Source organism: Centropristis striata, chromosome 10, assembly GCF_030273125.1.
Source record: "Centropristis striata isolate RG_2023a ecotype Rhode Island chromosome 10, C.striata_1.0, whole genome shotgun sequence".
In the NCBI taxonomy this organism is placed as follows: Eukaryota; Metazoa; Chordata; class Actinopteri; order Perciformes; family Serranidae; genus Centropristis; species Centropristis striata.
Window position 1 is genome coordinate 12,286,420 of NC_081526.1, and position 21,455 is coordinate 12,307,874.

General features: G+C 40.9%; 1 long non-coding RNA gene across 1 annotated transcript; it reads right to left on the reverse strand.

Moving 5' to 3' along the window:
• Window positions 1-186: 186 nt before the first annotated feature.
• Window positions 187-16,943, reverse strand: LOC131979011 (uncharacterized). The gene is made up of 3 exons (XR_009395019.1): window positions 16,844-16,943; window positions 16,588-16,692; window positions 187-508 (listed from the first exon to the last, which is right to left on the reverse strand). It is a non-coding gene; the product is annotated as an uncharacterized LOC131979011 (long non-coding RNA).
• Between the last annotated feature and the right edge of the window lie 4,512 nt (window positions 16,944-21,455).

Below are 21,455 nucleotides of genomic sequence, written 5' to 3' on the forward strand. Positions count from 1 at the left end.
CTGCCATCAGATTTTATCTAGCATTATTTTTTTTGTTAATATTTGAAAGTAATGCTGTCATACAATTTTATTCTTAATTTATTAAGATTTTATTTATTTTTTCGAAAATAAATTGCACTCAAAAAGGGAGGTGGAGAGAGTACGTTACCATAACAAAATGAAAACAGAAATAATTTAGTAGGCTCTGGTTTATATACAACATTATGTGTATTATTAAGAGGATGTTAATATTTAATTTTATAAAATAAAATTTATATCAAAAATATATGTGAAACCTGCAGCCCTATACAGGAGATATAATTATTGTGCAGAGAATTTCCATCCAAAATATTAATGCACTGATGCATCTGCAGTGGGTTCAGGTCTGCATGTATCCAGTTAGGAGGAGGATGAGGAGTTCTGTCTGCAGAGGTCGTGATCCAGGCTGAATGAGGAAGAGCTTTTGGCATGAATCACTTCTTTGCATCCTTTGTGACTGACTCATTGCAGCAGAAATGAAGGTCTTTGTCTTGACAAATGTTGAGCAAGAGAAGATAAAATATAGACTCATGTTCAACCAATTTAAGATGATCACTTTGGATGAAATATTGCTATTGCATCAGTAAATTGGAACAGGAAATGTATTAAAAAAAGACAGGAAGGAGCAAAGAAGGAAAAAATAGTAACACCTACAATGTGAAGACAGTTATTTTTGAAAACCAGTGAAATAAAGCATTTGAGTTCAGTTAGGTCAGCAATATATGTAAAATATAGAAATAAAACACCAAATGACTGACAATTATGGCTGTTTCATTAATTAGAATCCCGGATTTCCAAATATATGAATGATTTGGGGGACAGTGCGTAGGTGTGCAGCATTATTCTCCTTTTATCAAATGTATTCAAATTGTAAATGTTAATCACATGTAAAAAACAGAAAGTGACACAGGTACATTTGCATTTTGTCCTGTTCTCATTAATACTAGCATAATAAGAAAACATTAAATGATGGAGGGGCATATGCAGGAATACTGCACTGCTTAACAAAAAAATACAACGAGGATTAGAACAGATCAGGAAAAATATAGTTCGGATGAATGCAAACATGAGCTACACAAATGGTTTGGAACAATTTGATGTACTGTCAGGACAAAAGAGCATCTAAAGTACAGGTGAGCTGGAGGCTGAAGGTGCTGCAAAAACTAATAGCTTATTACAGAGGGATGGAGATATTGGTTCAAGTTAAATCTCATCCTCTCTCAGTAAAAGTCTCAGTCTGTGCAGTATGTGTAATGTTTATTCCACCTACCTCTCTATAAAAATAGTCTTAATACTAGTGACACATGTGTGATTCAGTTAAATATTCTGTGGATTTTATTTCCAACACAAAGTTCCTTTTAAAAGGCTTCTAAATTCACTACTGGAAATATTCTATGATATTTTAATATATTGAGATGCACCTGTTTTTTGACATTTTTCCGAGTTAAAATGAGCCTTTTTCTTCGAGAACATTCAAAGATTTTGATTCTTTTTTTGTTACTTTCTACGTACTTGCACAGCAATAGACATAACAACTAAAATCAAAGGGGGAAAAGCTAAACAAGGTTAACATGAACATTGACTTTTATGCGCAGAAAAAATACATATGCTAAAATATATCTATATAGTAAAACACAACAACAAAGTGACATTTGTAGACAAGATAATTAATGCAATGGTGCAGAGTACAGGGGATGCTGGAACATATGAGGAATTCTTAATACAAATGCATGTTACATTTAAGTGCTGGTGGACCTGTACATACATGTAAGCAAAACGCAAAAAAGGATGCTTTTTAGACATTTGTATGCACAGGAAGAATTCAAAAATCAAATGTTGTTCAATATGCTTGCTCCAGGCTAGAAATACATACATGGAATGCCTGATACTGACTTAAGTTGTATTTGTTTATGGATGTGAATGCATTCACAAATTGCTGTACATGTTTGTGCTCACACTTTTAACATTTGCAGGCAGTAGAATCCACTGTAGCTCTCACTAGCTGGGAAGAAGACTAGTCAAAACAGAATATTTCAGCAAAGAAATCTCACTGGTGTATTTGCTGTAACGAGAATGCTCATCAAACCAGACAGACAGAGGAAGCAGGGACTTCTTTGTTCAATTTGTGTTACACTCAGCAAAAAGCATTCACATTTATATTTCTCTTTTCTTTGAGTGTATCATTTCATAATTCTTTGACTGTACAGGTTTCACTGCCAGTATATCTGTCCCCAAAACCGAAAACGCATGATCATTTTCGGTATCTCATTTAATCTTTAAGTGGAGTGAACGAGCTGCACGTCAGGTTTTGAAGTGCTGCTTATCTATCTTAAAGGGGACATATTATTTTCAAAGCTTCATGCACAAGGTGTGATGCCCAGAAACGTGCTGAACACAGCAAAAGGAAAAGACAGAGAAAATACAGGCAGAGGGCAGGTTCTCTGCAGATACAGACACTAACACAAACTTGTGTTCAGGATTAAAATTAATTACTTTTATACAAGTCTAGACATTGTTATAGGTAGGTAAATTCAGACAGACAATGCAAGAAAAATAACGTGTTTTTCAGTGATGGAAAGTAACTAAGTACATTTACTCAAGAACTGTACTTAAGTACAATTTTGAAGTATTAGTATTTCACTTGAGTATTTTCATTTTATGTAACTTTTTACTTCTACTTCACTACATTTTGAGGCAAATATTGAACTTTTACTCCAAAACATTTAGCTGACAGCTTTAGTTAGTTTACAGTTCGAGATTTAACATAAAAACATGATTAATTTAAAGTGATTATACTTTTTTTTTTTTTAATTAAATCTTATAACATTATATTAAGTAAATAAATGAGCTCTGTCAATATTAAAACACTGCTCACATAAAAGCATCAATACAAAATGTGTAATAACATATTAAGAATATATAAAACAGTCTGAGATCGGTCATTCTTCATAACGAGTACTTTTACTTTTGTTACTTTAAGTACATTCTGACACTTTTGTACTTTTACTGAAGTAAGTTTTGAATGCAGGACTTTTACTTATAGTGAAGTAATTTCACAATGTTGTATTAGTACTTTTACTTAAGTAAGGGATCTGAGTACTTCTTCCACCACTGGTGTTTTTGAACATTAAAGCATGTAAAGATCTTTGGCAGGCAGCCTCCCCAGGTAGGCTCTGTTAATGTAAGTGAAAAAAAATTACATTATTTGTTACATTAGATAAATAAGAAGGTCACATGGAAAGTGTGTTGGTTAAACAAATAGTTAAGAAATAGAGCAGTTTGGGGGAATTTTACTGTGTTTTCTCAATTTCCCAAAGTCAGACATTATTAAATGAATTAAGACAGGCCTTTATTTATGTTTGGTGGTCTAAAGTTAAATCAAACAGCAACATTAGGCTATCTTTGCTGAGCTGTTGAGTGTCTACGGGATCTAATAATCTAATCATGATCCCATAGGCATCCAGGGAATTATTGAAACTAAGTAAACTAAAGAGAACCTTTCTCCAAGCTTTGTCTTTAAAACCCCTGTTATGGTAGGAACCTAAAATACAAGTCTGAACCTGAAATAAGCATAATTGATTCTCTTCAACGTCGGCTTTGTTGCCTCCCTGAAAAAAACACCCAAACATGTTGCTCCTTTAACAGTACCCAAAGCTGACACTAGATGACAGCCTGCACTAGTGGATAACAATGGCTGCTTGGAAACAATAATACTACGATGCAAGCCAGATGAACCCCTACCTCTGGAAACATCCAGACACCCCCAATGTGGAGTTTTTCAAAGAAAGGGAAAATTAAAAATCTTTATTTTTTTGTAAAACAACATATGCTAACTGGAGTGCTAAAAGGATGTGATTATTTTGTAAAACCCTCCAATGGCTTCCAGCTAAGAATAAAAATATGAATGAATGCTATTATGTGTAATTATCTCTTATAGTGGGCAGCGCAGTGATAATTATGAAAAATGAGAGAAAGATTAATGATTGGGGTTTAAGCACTCTGAAAAGGTCAATGTGAGTCATGCTGTGTGTGAGTTGTGGCTTTCAATAAACTGTCTTTGATTGCAGGATAGTAAAAATAATAAGATGATCCTAGAATGAAACTTCTAGAGTGTAAAGACGATTCAGATTATGATATTGTGTCGACTAGGTGCTTGCAATGAATTAAAAGGCCCAAAATAAGGACGGTATGGTGATGTTAACCCTGCAATACCATTAGCCTGAGTATCTGTTGCAGCTTATTATAGAGTAAAACTCTCAGTGCCTTCACACTGCAGCATTATTCGGGGGCCTCAGTATACTTTTTCAGACTCATAACCAACAGGGCTTACTTGGGTTACCCTTGTCCCAGCAGCGACTGCATATGTAGGCTTATGTGAGTTTAGGGAGCCATGGAGAGTACGCCCAGGAACAGCTGACAATTTATGCTAGTGGGGCCCCCACATTCTCAGAGAGCGAGTGAGAGAGAAAGAGAGAGGGGGGGGGGGGGATTGGGGAGAAGGAGAGAGGAGGAAAAAGAAGGGGAGATGGAGAGGGTGGAAAGAGTAAGGAGTAGAGGGGAGACCTGGGCTGAGAGGGTGAGAGAAAAGAGAGAGAGGAGGGGGAAAAGGGGCGAGAGAGAGAGAGAGAGACAGAGAGAGAGAGAGAGCGAGAGAGAGGGAAAGGGAGGCCGTCTTGTTTGTAGCTTGTCAGCAATTGCTTGAGACAAGCTTCCCCTCCATGTGTGAAAGCTACTTGGCAGGAATGCTTGGGCCGTACCAAGTGCAGCCAGGCGAGAGGGGGGTTCCACAAGAGGAACAGACCCGGATTGAGGAGCCAGTGTGTGGCTGAAGTAATCCTTCGGCGGTGGCGGCTCTTTGATGTTGTATCTTTGTGGATGTGTGTGTGTGTGTGTGTGTGTGTGTGTGTGTGTGTGTGTGTGGGGAGAGGAGAGGGAGGGAGGGAGTGGTGTGTGGGTGTGAATGGGGCTGGAGAGAGCGTTCTGTATGGATATGTGCTCTCTCTCCCCAGCAGCAACAAAAGAGAGGGAATGAGACACCCCCCCAACACACACATACACACACACACACACACACACACACACACATACACACACTCCCCCCTCTGGTCCCCCCTCCTCCCCAGCTCTCAAGAGAAAGAAAGCAAAAAAAAAGGAAAAGAAGATGATGAAACCTGAAGTGGTCCTGCAGTGTGAATTGCGTGCGTGTGTGTGAGCATGTACACACAGATGCTCATATGTGCATCTGCATATTTGTCTGTGTGTGTGTCTCTGCATGCATGCCAGTGTGAATAGCTTCTCCAATTTAATCTGTTTACTAACAATCTGTGTGTATCCTGTTTGTGCTATTTATGTGTGTGTGTGTGTGTGTGTGTGTGTGTGTGTGTGTCGAGCCCAGTCTGTGGGTGGGTTTTTTCTGCATGCAATTGTCTCTGTGAGTGTGGTCATGTTATGTGTTTTCTCCCCAGTAGAGGCTGTTATTGTCCTAAGAATGTGTGTGTGTGTGTGTGTGTGTGTGTGTGTGTGTGTGTGTGCACAGGGTCAATCTCCAGTAGCCTGTTGCTTTCTGCTTCTCGCTGCTCTCAGCTCTGCATCAGGAGGAATGCAGACTGAGATGGATTCCTGCAGGATTCCTCTTCTCTGGCTTCATTATTCCCACTACTGCCGCTGAGCAAATTCACACACACACACACACACACATGCATTTCTGCTGTTTTGCTGACACAAACAGGAATATTTTACAACCCAAACTGACTGGTCTTAATGACGAACACACGACGAGCCGCTTGCTTCTTTTCCCCCCAAAAAACTTTCTCCTCTAAATAACTCTCCTCCTCATCTTCTTCCATTTTCTTACCTTTCACTCACTCCCCCCACCACCACCATCTCTCACTCTCTCATATTTTCACAAATGCACACTCTGCTGTTGGCAGTCACAGGGTTTTATTTCCACACTCATCCTTTGTGTGTGGAAAAGCAGTAAAGTTTGAGAACGTCCAGTCAGCAGCAGCAGCAGCAGGCTACCGAATGAGCAGCAGCCTCTATGTTACACAAGGAACTGAAAGCTCCTCTCATCCCTTCACCCCTGCTCATCATCTGTTTCCAGGGCTTGTGGTAAAAAAAAAAAGGAGGCCAAGAAACGGGATGCAATTTTAAATGAATTAGGCCGTGAATAATTTTCAGGATGTCAAAATGTATTGGGGTGAAGGCGTTTATGTAATTGGAGCACTTGGTTCACTGGTATACAGCTTAAGAGAGGAAATTCTTTATTAGGACTGGAACACATCACACACACATGCAACCCTATAGTGAAATACACATTCACAAATTCACAGACTTACAGGTTTGATTTGTGCATGTATGCGTCGGTGCACACCTACGCTCTCACCTGAGTGATGCGGTTGATGTACTCGACTGTGTTGACCTCATTTACATGTCCTCCTGAGGAGGTGTACTGTAAAGAACGAAGGGGACACAGCAGAGGAGGAGAAAGAGAGGGGAGAGGATAGTAGAGGAGAAGTAAGGAACACGAGGGGGGGGGAAAGAGAGGAGAGGAGAAGGGATCATGAGAGAAAATGAAGGGAGAGGAAAAGAGGATGAAGAGAGGAGAGGAGAGAAGGAGAGGTAAGGGACACGAGGGATGGAAAGAGAAGAGAGGAGAAGGACAAATCATGACAAGGGAGGGAAAGGAAAGAGGTTAGACAAAAGGAGAAGAAAGGAGAGGAAAACATGGGAAATGATAAGGAGAGGAGACTAAAAGGAAGAGGAAAGGATGAAAAGTTTGAAGACAAAAGGAGTGGATAATGAGAGGAGAGGAAAAAATGATAGGTACAGGAGAAAAGAAGAGAGGGGATTCAAGGAGAAAAGGGGAAGGGGAGATGAAAAGAGGGGAGAGTGAAGAGAAAACGAAGGGAGAGGAAAGGAGAGATGAGAGATTAAGAGAGGAGATGAAAATAACAAAATGAGAGAGGAGAGGTGGGGATAGCAGATGAGAGCAGGGAAGAGGCGAGGAAAGGAAATGGGAGAAAGGTTACTGAAGAGGTGATGACAAAAAAAGAGGAAAAGAGAGGAGAGGAGTAGGAGAGATGAGAAGAGGAAAAGAGGGGAGAGGAGGTTAGGAGACAAAGGAAACAGAAAGAAGAGGAAACAAGTGTTGATGATAGGAGAGAAGAAAGGAGACAGGAGGAAGAAATAGGATTCAAAGAAAAGAGAGGAGAGGGAAGGAGAAAGGAGACTTTTGGAGAGGAAATGACACAAAATGAGAGAGGAGAGGTGAGGAGAGAAGGGGAGAGGAGAGGAAAGGAAGGGAAACAAGAGAGGAGAGGAAAGGAAACGAGAGAAAGGTTACTGAAGAGGTGATGATAAAAGAAGAGTTGTGCAATGTAACGTGAAATGAAGGGGAGGAAAGGCTGAGCTGAGAGGAGAGAGGTGAGGTGAGGAAAGGAGAGAGGAGAGGATGAAAAGGAGAAGACAGAAATGAAGGGGAGGAAAGGCTAAAGGAAGAGGGAGGGAAGGATGAGGAAATGAGGCAGGGAGGGAGGAAGCGAGGGGAGGAGAAAAAGATGGGGTGTAAAAGCATAGATGAAAGAGAGGGAAAGTTTAAAGGTAAAAGGGGCAGAGAAATGAATGAAGACTGTGGTGGAAGAAGGCAGGGATGGAGAGAGGGAGGGAGGGAGGCTGGCGGAGGAGGAGGGAGGGAGGGAGGGAGGGAGCGAAGGGGAAGGGGAGGGTTGATCTCTGGGGTTTGAAGCACATTAGTATTCATGGGGAAGAGGAGGCCACAGACAGCAGAGAAACAGAGGGACCAGACTGAGAGCAGCATACCACACACACAAACACAAACACACACACACACACACACACACACACACACACACACATAAATACACTCACACTGCATGTAAGCAAGCGCTCACACATCCCTCTGTGTACGTGCCCACACACACTGAGCGTATGTATTATGTGGATTTAGATGCTACTGAGGGCCTAACCATTCCTCGTGCTGAAAGCAGAGACAACTGTGCTCCATCTTGTCTAATATCTCCGGGTCACACACATTAATGTGCACACAGAATTTGAAAATCCTCCCCAGAGACGGTTTAGCGGTTGAGGCCTCCGAAACCACACGCACCCCTGCTGGCCTCGGATCGAATCCCGCTTCAGAAGCATCTCTCCCGTGTTTTCACCGCTTTGCATCCCTTTTCCTCCCTCCTGCTCCGTCAATAAAAGCAGAACACACCGGAGGGCTATAGATGACGTCTGCCCGCTTTTTTTGCTTTTTCCCTTCTTTTTTTTAAATAAAAAAGAAGACCTTAACAGCTAACTGTACACCTTACAGAAGCGGAGAGGAGCGAAGGAGTGCAGGTGACTCATTTCACTGTGGGAGAGGAGGGCTGGGCTGAGCTCTGGGGAAAGGGTGGAAGACAGAAAAGATTCGTATCGCGGTGGAGGCCACTTGCAAAACACCGCTGACGGTGGCAGGAGAGCAGTGAGAGAGGGAAGAGGAGGTGGAGGGAGAAACGGCAACACTCTCCGGGTGTTCTATTCTTAGTCTCTTCTCCTCAGACTTTGGGTGTGTGTGTGTGTGTGTGTGTGTGTGTGTGTGTGAGCATGTGTGGGCAGGCAGGTGGTGTACAGCTGACAGTTGATTTGCTGTGACACCAGACACACTGGCTGCCTTGGACTCCCATGGCCTAGATATCAGAGTCTCCTGGAAGCCCCTCACACTCTATTTCACACACACACATGCATGGTCACACACACAAACACACACACTTAATCACATGCACGCACTCATCTGTGTCACTCTTTTCTTTCTCTTTTTTGCCCCCCTCCCTCTCTCTTAGACCTACATATCACTTTCTGATTGGCAAGCAGGTGGTCTCTACTGAATGCCCTTAAGGGTTCGGGGGGAACAAAAAAAAAACTTAGCCTAGTAAAGATAACACCAACAGCAAGGAAGCAGGCTAAGAAAGAAAATGGAGCTTGAGACAGAGGAGAGGGGAGATTGTGACACAAACGGAGTGAGAAAAAAAGAGAAAGAAAGGAGTGATAGAGTGCAGGAAGCCGATAGAGAGAGAGATGGAGTGAGAGGGAACAGGAGAGTGAGATCCCATCATGTAAACAGTCTGAAGCACCGCATAGAGATGGAGGAGGCTGTTGCCATGGCGGCAGAGGCTGCTTCCTTTTGTTAAAGATGTCACTCAGGGGGAATCAGGGCTAATGAGGAAGGACTTTGCGCCTGCGTGTGCATGTTTGTGCGCGAGCGTTTCAGTCAATGTGTATCTGAGCAACACGGTCTGCTGGTATTCTTGGTGGTTTAATGGTTCTCACTTCAGGAAATAGAAAGAATTTAAAGGATGCTAGTGGAGAATACAGTGGAGAGCATAGAGGATAAGTGGGGGGAATTAAAAATAGAGGAGAGCTGAAGTCAAGCAGGGGTTACACAGCCCATATAGAGAAATGTCAATGTCATTGGTGAGAAGGGCAGCGAGGCAGTGAACTACAGATGAATGTAACTGTGCGTGTTTGTGTGTCAGCGTGCCCGAGTGAACTCTATTGAGACTTAGGCAAGTGATGCGTTTGTGTGGTTTGGTGTGTCGCCGTGCTGCGTAGGTGGTTTGTTCTCTGTGCTCTTCATCTCGCTGCAAATTAGTGAAGAATCAAAGGGAAACAGGTTTCATTTAATCCTACCCTCTCTGTCTCTCTCCGTCTTTCTTTCTTTTTCTCTTTTCCCTCTCTTGTCTCTCCGTCCTCGGCAAACAGCCTTGAGCCTCCCACAGAGTGAATGCAGACATCTGCCTGCACTTTCTCTCTCTCTCTCTCTCTCTCCCTCGTTTTCCGTCTTAGAAGCAACAAACAAACATGCACACACACACACACACACACACACACACACACACACACACACACACACACACACACACACACAAACACACATACACACTAACACACACGGTATTTGTTTTGCTGTCAGCACCGTCATCAAAGAGACTGAGAGAGATCTTCGCGCCATTCTTCCATTCTACTCCATTTCCCTCCTCTCACTCGTTTTTTTCCCCCTCTACCAGCGCTCCTTTTCCTGATCTTCCCCTCTTTTCCCTCTCTTCCTCTGCCTTTATAGACAGGGATAAATAATTTGATCTGGAGGGTTTTGAAATTCCACCACTCTGAGAGGCGTGACGTTAATCTTTTATTATCTGCTCTCTCATTCTTCCTCTCCCTTTCTCTTCCATTCCTTTTTCTCCTTATCTCTCTACCAGACCCCCCCACCCCCCCCTCTTGCCTTCCCCCCAGCCCGTCCTTGCAGTATTCTAATGATTCATATTTCACATCCACTGCCTTTTCATTTAGCCTGTCTACACCGCTTCAGGGACAGCTACTCACGATCTTAATTGACTGAGGAGATAGAGGGGCAGGGTAGGTGGCAGAGGTAGAGCCACCATCCAACCATCCATCCCCCCACTGTACAGAAACAAACCCCAGGAAGACGCCGGCACACATACACTCTCTCCGCCATCCTCCCATTTGAACAAAAACACACCAATGCATGGGCAGGCATGCAGATTTGCACGCTGTGGTAATTAAGCTGTCGATTTTTCTTGGGGTCAAGGGAGTGACGCAGGAGAGCAGAGCAGAAATGATGATGTGAGGGAAAGGATGCTCAGATGAGGAGAAATGAGAGGACTCACTCCCTCCCTTTCTCACCTCTCTCTCCATCTCTGCCTCTCTCCTCCTCTCTCTGTCTCTGTATCCCCCCCCCCTCTCACATCCACCCTCCCACCCCCAACCCATCTCTCTGTCTGTCTGTGCCTCTCTTTGATCTCAGCCTCTGTCCCACACTGCATATTAAGATGCCCGGGCCCCTGTTTGGTATTCTGAGGCGGGCACCAGGATGCCAGTCTCCATATCCTCTCCTCGCTTCTCTCTGAAAGAGAGCAAAAACCCCTCTGTCTGTCTCAAGATGCTTATCCCGCTAAATGGGTCTGAAATAGCTGGAGAACAGGGCGGGGGAGCGGTGGTGGCGGCAGGGTAGAGAAGAAGAGAGATGCACGGAGGGGGAGAGGGCGGTAAGGGGAAGTATTAGACACATCACAGACGGGTGGAGGGGGAGGAGTGGGAAAGGGGAAGGGAAGGGAAGCGGGGTAAGGGAAAGAGAGGCAGAGTGATGGGGCTGATTTTAGCTGAGAGGATAATTAAACGCTATTATCACAATGGGCCAGTAATACAGCTAGCTTGTACATAGAGAAGCCAGCCCTCCCATGTTTGCCTCACTAAAAAGAGGGAGGAAGGAATGAGGGAGGAGGGAGGGAGAGGAGAGGGAAGCACAGATTAATAGGTGGAGGAAGAGCAAGAGAAACAGAGAGAGAAAGACAGAGAGGCACGGAGGGGGAGAGAGGGAGAGACACGGCAAAATAGGCAAACAGAATTAGAATGGGAGAGTGAGTGGGAGAGTTTAGTGGTGGGGTGATTGCTCAGTGTTTGGGATTAGCATGACTCTCTCACCCACTCTCTCCCTCTCTCTCCATATATATCTCCCTCTTTCTTTCTCTCCCCTCTCCTTCTATAAGCCCTGGGGATGGCACAGCTTTAGTTAAACTGCTCTATTAAACGGCGCCTGCTGAGAAAATCAAATTATAACTTCCTTTAATCAGCGAGTATCAGTGGCCCACACAGGAGCAGCCGGCTCTGACAGCAGAGAGAGAGAGAGAGAGAGAGAAAGAGAGAGAGAGAGAGAGAGAGAGAGAGAGAGAGAGAGAGAGAGAGAGAGAAGGAGACTGTGACTGGAGACCTGAGGGAGGCCGATATGAACCTGTCTCCCGTCTGCTTTGGTTCCCATGGCAACAAGATAGAGTGAGGGGGAATATGGGTTGTGGAATGTCTGCATCTATCGTTTCCTCTCTGTTAGCATTCATACACAAAGATAGCAGAGAGGGAGAGAATACGCTCAGTGAGTCAGGGTGTCCTTCTGTTTGGGTGGCGTTTGAAGGTGGGTGCACACACTCACAGCTATTGTCATCTAATGTCCCCAATGTCTGCCAGCTGCTGTGGGACCTGAGCCGTGGGGGAAAACTATATTTACTCAAGCACTGTAGTTAAGTGCAATTATTTAAGTACTATTACTTGACTTGGATACTTCCATTTTCTGCTACTTTCTACTTCACTACAATTCAGAGAGAGAAATTTTGGACTTTCAACAAAAGCGCAATCATTCAACCGCTTTATTTACTTTCAAATTAAGATGCTACCTTACAGATCTTTGCACCTTGGGCATTGAATAATCCTCAAAAAGATCTCAAATTAAAAACATACATCCCCATTGATGAATTTAAGGGTATTATCAAGGATACTGTGATGTCATTGTTTTTCTTGTGATTTTTTGTGTATCATGTTGTGCATGTTGTATTTAATGTGTTGTAATTTTTGTCACCTTGGCCAGGTCTCTCTTGTTAAAGAGATTTTTGATCTCAATTGGACTCCTGGTAAAATAAAGGTGAAATATTTTGCTTGTGTTGTATTAACTCTAAATTATGCGTTGCTTTGGATAAAAGCGTCAATCGTAAATGACATATTAAATAAATATATATATTTTTTGAACACACCCCTTTCAACTAATTGCTCAATTGCACAGCCTTAAGAGCGTTCATATCACGAATGCTAGGTCTTGTTGGTTTTCTGAAAATCTACTGCACCTACTGGTAAATTGTTTGCCACGTAGCAATAAAAAATATACTAAAAACCTGGATTAATCTGGTTAGTCACATTGGACTGCTATCATTTTGAACACTACTGCATGTTTAATAGAATTAATAGAGGGGGAGAGGGCAGACCTCCTCCAATACCGTGTCCTGTCTTGCAATGCTAATGAAAGTGAAGAATAATTTGTGTATCTTGCTCCAAATGTCTAACACTCCTACTCCAAGTTTCATTAAATTGGACCTTGCTGACAAACAGACAAATGAATAAACTAACTAACTAGCCAAACTGAAAAACCCCCAGATATCTGCATATGAATATAGAATCTGTCAGCAACGGGACAAGATTTTGTTTTCAGAAGCGCTCTGTTTTCCATTTGTTGTGTGAGTATAATTGACAAATCACATTTGAGTGGGCTTCAGTTGCATGCAGGTAACCAGTCCGTCTGGAGAGTAAAAGAAGTGTAACACATTGGATGAAAAACAATCTGAGAACCCATCCTCTTGAGACAATTTTGCCTTTTAAAATTTTTGTATTTGCATTCATACTCAGAGAATCAATCCACAGAACCACAAAAATATTGCCCCTTGCCCCAAGAGCCCAGATCTTGATCAGACCAACAGCCGATGGGTTCCAAGATAGCTGGAAACTTCCTTGGCAGAAGAAACAAAAATATATAGTGCATTTTTATATATTATTCCAGTGGGTCACAACCTTTTTTGGCTTGTGCTTAAGGTTAGGGAAATATTGTGCTTTTTGTTAAATATTAATGATGATCATTGTTGTTTTTTGTGATTATAGTCACTGTGTTCTTCTGTATCTCTTTAACTTAACCAAGCATGCTGAAATATCCATTAAAAAGTTTAATAATGCTGTAGACACTAAAAGTGGATATTGTACTGCATTAGTGGATTAGTGATAACATTTTACTAATACTATTTAATTATATATACAACATCTGACATTTCCTCCTTATACATACAATAAATTATATCTGGTCAGCATTATGTTTCCTTCAAAACTTATTTGTTGTTACAGAGAGACATTTCTCCCCTAAACTTCTCAAACAGTTTCATTCTAATAACTGTATGAGGCACAGAGAGGTCTTGTAGAAAAAAGAAAAAGTCTACTCCAAATTCCAAATCAATACAAATTTGTGTAACATGGTCTGCCCTTTATTCTCTCCTCCACATTAATCTTCTCACAACTTCTCAGATTTATCCTGTGACCTCGGGTTTGAAACCACAGAAGTAAACTACCAGTATTTACAACCCAATAATGTAATAATATATCAGTACATTGTACAAGTTAACTCAGGTGATGACACTTCAGTGCTTTATTTGGGACTTTTACTTGTGGAGGAATATTTTCAAAGTGTCATATTGCTTCTTGTAATTAAGTAAAGGATGAATACTTCTTGCAGCACTGGATCTGAGCTCAGTTGCTGTTATCACTGTAAAGGCCTCAGTCGTATAAGCGTAATAGACTCTTGCAATCATAAATCCTTCTCGTTAGGAGGCGATCTAATCGCTCTCGCCTCTGATTAGTCATTAACAGTCCAGTTAGTGAAATGGTGAGACGCAGGTGGGTGGGCAACTTCTCAGATCTCCAGGGTCTGCCTCGACTCGTTAATGATCGGTTAATTAACATTGTTTCAGTCCTCGGGCTTGTTTACACTCACCTGCCACGGGGTAGAGTCAGAAAACACTGCTGCAGGGGACAGTAAACAAGGGGAGGAGGGGGGAAGACGGCAGGGCAGAAGGGAGGAAATGAAGTGGAATGAAACTTTGAATTGAATCTTTAGGTCTAAAATCCACTTCAGCACGAAAAAGGAATGTGTTTAGAAAAGATCAGGGCTGGTGATGTGGAGTGTGGAGAGCACAATAGAAGAGAATAGGCCAAGTGGTAGCATCTCAGTGCATCAACCATCATTAGGGATCCGTGAGGCAGTGCTTGTCTCTGTTACTCATAGCAACACTGCATACCATGATAATAGGCTGACTGATGATTGGTCAGGCTGCCACACTCTGGTAAGTGACCTCACCGCTGTGTGAGTGAGCTCACTGTCTCAGTATTTTGATAACCCAGCCAGTACGGGCGTTCTTCGCAACAAACCTGTTAATGAACAAACTAAAGCCTTGGAGATACAGTACACACCACCAAAACCCACCAAGCATCCCAGTTTTCCCACAGCCACTGGTCTGAGGCCAGCTGTTTTGCTGTATTTTGTTAATATTGTGCATGAGTTACAGTCTGTATAATAAAATATATTATAATAAATTGTATCGCACCTCCAGCCCACCACTTCATCCCTCCTCTCTGTGTCTACAGTGTGTCTCCGCAGCATAAGACTGTTTATCGAAGCTTTGAATAATGCAGATGGTAATATGATAAGTGAACAGTCAATGGTGGTGTCCTGCTTAAACACACACACATGCAGGAAGACAGATGGCCATTCACACACATTAGTGCTGAGAGTGAAATAAATATGATTCAGTTTTTCTCCAGTTGTTTTAATGTAACACTGGGCAGAATCTGGATTTTGTTTTCCCGTTTCCAAAGTATCCTGTGTTAGTCATGCCAGAGAGTTGCAGCGCTGGAGAGCCAGAACATCGACCTGAAGAGCTTTGCTAGTGTGCATGTCTAATGCAACCCAGTCTGGGAATACTGCCAGTCTACTGTTACTCCACCAGTGGGGTTTATCATACACACATGCACACACCCACACACTTATACACACAGAACGAGAGAGGGAGGGAGTGTAAGACAGAAAAGAGAGACAGAGCTTTGTGGTGTGTCACTGATCTCTGCTAGCATGCACAAACATGTCCAACGTAGCCGTGGCCTGCTTGTCAAAAGTCACAAATATGCAGCTGTCCTACGTACTGTGTGTCATCCCACTGTGCCGTAAAAGGCTTCCATGTAGCTGATGCTCTACAGGTACGATATATATGCACACCTAACGAGGACGGGAGAAAGAAGGCGGATTCTCAAACAAGCTGAATAACTATTTAGCTTTGTGTGCCTAATTATTTCTTCATCGTTTGGCTCGACTCAACCCACTCTTGGCAATACTTTTCTCTGTTAGTTCTCCTGCTGCACATAGAGAACCCCTTCAGTGCAGGTGGGATTATCAGCTGACCATCACAGCAACACTGTGAACCTGCCGTAACATTATCTTTAATGCAGCATTTGTTGGATCCTTTCATTGGCAACCAAACAGAGCAATGTTGGCACTTTTTCAGTTGTATTATATAGTGCATGTTGTCATTTTAAAAAAAAATCCAGGTTGCTGGAATAAAAAAACTCATGGTCGTATTTGAGAGTCTCTTCCATTCTGGTAACACCAATGGGACCTTATTTTAGAAAAAAATATGAATGGTACTCAATGGCATTAAACAAATATTTTTTTGATAATGTTTAAGTTGTGCCACTAATTACACATATAATATTCGTCATTTAAAAGATACAGTTACAGTGCCAAAAAAATGGACGTTTGCTTTTGTTGTACACCCTGGACAGGTCGCCAGACTACTGCAGGGCAGAAATATAGAGACAGAAAATCAAACTCTCATTCACACCTACGGGCAATTTAGAGTCACCAATTAAACCTAAGTTCATGTTTTTGGACTGTGGGAGGAAGCCGAGTACCCGATGAGAGCCCACGCCCATGGGGAGAACATGCAAACTCCACACAGAAGAGCCACAGAAGAGCCACAGAAGAACGTGAGGCAAGAGTGCTAACCACTTCACCAACATCTTACTTTCAGCTGAGAGCGTCAATGGTTGCATGTAATAACTTACATTAATGCTTGACATTGATAATGAACTGTAAAGAGTATGTATTTCAAATTGACATAAGTAAAATGACAATACCTTTATAAGGACACTTCAAGCAGCCACGACACATTCGGCTGAGTCACCTGTTAACATGGTCACTCATGAAACCGTAACACTGGTCATCACTTTACCAAGAGGAAACTAAGAGAGGAAACACTATTTAATGGGGTAACAAGCTTTCATGTTCATTAGTTGCAAAATGATGCAACCAGTTCACCAAAAATATGGGTTTGTTCAATTAACACACTCTTTTAACAAGTTCATACACTGCACAAATGTTCTGTTATCTTACCTGATGTGTTTTATCCAGTGACTCCTTGTCTTTTCATCAGCTGGGAAGCAAAAGAATGACCAAGACCTGTTGCTCATGTGAGATGATCCAGGTACGAAGACCAGCATCGTCCCTGCAGCGAAAGAGAGTTATGACATCAATTTTTTGGGTGTGTAGACACTCCAATTATGCATTTTCACAGTCTTATACTTTTGACTTGAGAAATAATATTCTAAATTTACAAGAATCATATTTGCAATTCCATTTGGCTTTAGGAAGATGATGGGTTGGCTTGTTTAATCAATAAAGAAAATAATCGTGGGTTGTAGCACTTTAGCACAAAACATGCAAAAAACTTTTCAGCACAGCATCCCTTTTTCCTGCGCTTTCAGTTCAAACCTGCTGCTATGGCTCTTTTTTGTCATTTTGAAGATTGAAGCACTGTTGCTAACTTGAATTGTATGACAAAATTTCTCCCATGAATTCAAAAGATCATATAACACACTTGTGATTTTATCCTTGTACATTTAAACTGCCGTGCACACACAAAACCGAGTCCTCACCCTCAAACATCCTCTTGAAGAAGAACGTCTCAGTTTGAAAAGACATCTTCACTTTGAGAGTCTAAATCATTTCTTGCATAAGTAGAGAACACACACACAGGCACACACACACATAATCAGGCCAGCTAATATTGTGTGCACTTAAACACCAATTCATTCAATCCCCAGTTGTCTTGATTATACATTTGGGTTAGATTTGAAATGTATCTTGATTAAATATTGAGAAGGACCACTCTCACATTGCATGTTCTTAATGTTTCACTCTTCCTCTGAGGCTTGTTATAGTCTGATAAGTGTGTGCGTGTGTGTGTGTGTGTGTGTGTGTGTGTGTGTGTGAGTGTGTATGTTTGCTGTATCCGAACATAATCTTATTTATCAAGTGGCACCAGACAATTTTTTTTAATGTCATTAGCTACTTTGTGCATCATGAACACGACTGAAACTTGATGTAAGCCTGTTGAAAGAAAAGGAATAAAGGATGACCTAGTGATAAACTTGAAAAATCCTCTATGATAATGATGTTAGTCTTTTTAGTCTGTTTTTTCCACTAACATTCAATGGATGAACTGTGTGCATTATTTAACTTCCACCCATCATTTATATAAATCGGGTGGACAATGAAACAGTAACACAACTTTACCCCTCTGAGATATCTATCTATCTATCTATGCTACTGTATATCATTTCTCTCTTTGTGTATTCATTTGAATGCCTACAGGGCTGATCTGCAGCAAAGACCCCTTTCTTCTTCTTTCTTTCAGTATTCCTTTTATTTTTACATACATTTCCTTTGAATGATTAGTTTTCTTCATGACGGCTGTGGCTTTGATGTTTTAGGGGATAAACCAGAAATCATGTGATTAATGAACTTTTTTTCAGTAAAGTACACAACTCATACTTGTATGTTTTGAGTGTCTTAAAGGGGAACTCAGCCAACATTACACACATGAATTTAAAGCTCTGTTCCATCAGGTTATCTCAGCATGAGCTTTAAGACTACACATTTACAACAGAAAACATGAATCACAAACTGGAGGTGGAGTTTGAAAGTCATGGCCGTTTGCCAGGCAGGGAGGATCAGTGAAAAGATGGTTGCATTGTGGGGAATGTAGGATTGAGGGTTTTCAGAATCCAAAAACAACAACAACAAAACTGAATATTGCAACCATTGTTGCTTCATTTATTTATTTATTTTACTGTTTTTCCCCTCTTGTGATTTCCTCAACTAAATGGAAGTGTATTGACTTTACTGTACTTCTTTAATACAAATGCAGATGCAGCTAAGCAAGGGCTTCTTTGAAAAAAAAACAAAAAAAAACGAGCAACACATTTTATTACAGCTGCTGCTGAACTGACAGCTTCATTAACGGAGAAAAACATCTGGACAAAAAATAACCAGAATGTTATGCTATAAATGGCTTAATGTCAACAGTGAGAGTGAAGCTGGGCTGCAACAAACAATTATAGATCAATCTGCCAAACACTTTATTAGTTGCACATTTTCTTAAGAACTGAACTTAAGTACATTTTTGACTTGAGTATTTCCATGCTATATTGGTACTTTCTGCTTCTACGTGACTACAGTTTGGAGGCAAATATTGTACTTTTGTTTTCTTTTACTACATTTTTTTGGACAATTTTAGTTACTTTGCAGATTCAGGTTATTAATAAAAAATATAAATAAAGTAATACATTATAATGTATGATAATAGATTAAGATACCTGACAGTAGATTAAGAAATAAAACATTAGCCCAAACTTTACCAGCTGCAAGAAGTAAGTGATGTGCACTTTAATGCATCACTATGAGGGATATATTATTTATGCATGTGCCACTCTGCATAGTAAGTACTTTTACTATTGATACTTTGTGTTCATTCTGGAATGAAAACATACTTATTTTGACTGAATTAAGTCTTTTAATTCAACATTTTAATTGTAGTGGGATATTTTCAGACTACAGCAGGCTATTTCTACTTTTACTGAAGTAAAGGATATGAGTACTTTTTCCACCACAGATAATTTGATCTAGAATATCAGAAGATACAGAAAAATAGCAACATAAAATCCTAAAACCAAAGGTAACATCTATAAATGTATTGACAAGCACTCCAAATCTTTAAAGTGACATTTCTCCCCAAAATAAAAAAACTAATAACTTTTATTTCATCTGTGGTGCTATTTTCCAATCAAGACTGTGTTGGTTTTTGTTAAATTGTAGCCATTGTTAAAATGTCTGCCTTCTCTTGAATATAATGGAACTCGGCTATATGGCACTTTGCTTGTGATACCCAAAGCACCAAAAAAAAATTGCATTTAAAAAAGTATGATTATTTTACTTAAAATAATCTGGTAAGTAGTTTGATGTAGGAACGTTTTTCTTTCTTGTATAGTTCCTACATGAATATGCTCAAACAAAAGTGTGGATTATCTTTAGTCAGCGTGTCATGACTTATAGAAAGAGACACTGCTATTGAAAAATTGTTTTTTGACGCATTAACCACCACAAGGCGAGTCCATATTACATTATATTGGAGAGAAGGCAGACATCTCTACAGCTCATACCTCCAACATTCAGCAACTCTCACCAAAACAACCTAAATTGATAAATAGGCTGGTACTACAGGTAGGCCCAAGAGAAAAACATTTTTTTTATTTTGGAGTGAATCCAACCATTTTAGCAATGTCTGCAATCTATTGAATATAATGGAATATCAGATATATGGGTCTTTTCTTTTGATGCCTAAAGCACCAAAAAATGTATCTGAAAAAACTTAACAGTATTGTCTCTTTCCAGAAAAATGGACCATGCAACTGAACATAACCCACAAACATTGTTGTTAGAAGTTTCATGTAGGAATTAATTTCTTTCTAGTATAGTTCCTATATTAAACTGTTGCAGATTATTTTTGATTGGATCATGGGTTATAGATAAAGTGCTGTTGAGTTTTGTAAATGTAATCTACATAGGCTGGCACTACAGGTAGGTCTAAGAAAAAAAATGCATTTTTGATTTTCTGTCCCTTTAAGGTGACTACTATTACATACAAGAAAAGCAGCAAAGTGGCATTATTATGAAGCTGGAACTAGAAATAGTTAAAAAATGTTTCAATAAATTAATCAACTTCAAAAATAGTTGCAAAATTGCATCTGGAAAAAAATTTCCTCCAGGGCCGGTTCTAGGCAAGCATATATGAGGGGGCAGTCAGAAATGTGAAGGGGGCATCATGTGTACACATCATGCTCCAGCACTTTTTACTGTGCTTATAGTAACGGTGCTTTCTTCATTGAAAGGGCTCTATGTGTCCAACCCTGGAGAAGTGGATTGCACTTTGTCAGGCCTCTACCTTTTAGACCTGTCCAACTTGGGTGTCGCACCTGAACACTAAGCTCCTGCTGGTCTTCAGCTCTTAAGGTCACTGAGGCACGCAAACCCCTGACCACAATAAGGTGGCAGTACCTCAGGGTGGGAAACTGAAAAATAAAAATAAAATAAATGAATAAAATAAAATAAAACATCCTTCATCCAGACTTCAACCAACAATCGTGTATCGTGTGTCCCTTTTTTCGGCTACTGCAGATACTTTTGTCAAATTGTAATGTATATTAATTTTGTGAGTATATTAAAATGTACTTTCTCAACTTCTAAAATTTTGATTTGAGGGGGAAAGACATTTATTTAAGGGGGCCCTGCCCCCTCTTGCCCCTGCGTAGAGCCGGCCTAGGCTGGCACTACAGGTAGGCCCAAGAGAAAAAATATGCATTTTTGATTTGGGGGTGAACTGTCCCTTTAAGGTGATTACTATCACATAAAAGAAAAGCAGCAAAGTGGCATTATTATGAAGGTGGAACTATAAATAGTTAAAAAAATATTTCAATAAATTAATCAACTTGAAAAATTGTTGCAAAATTGCATCTGAAAAACATTATCCTCTAAGAACGTCCTCAAGTTTGGAACTCCCGAGTTAGATGGGGGAAGTTCGATGTCTCCACAAAGACAAACTGTGCCAAGTACAGTTAAATATTTTTCCGAACCACAGTTTAAGCGTGTTGTCCCCCTCTGTGTACTT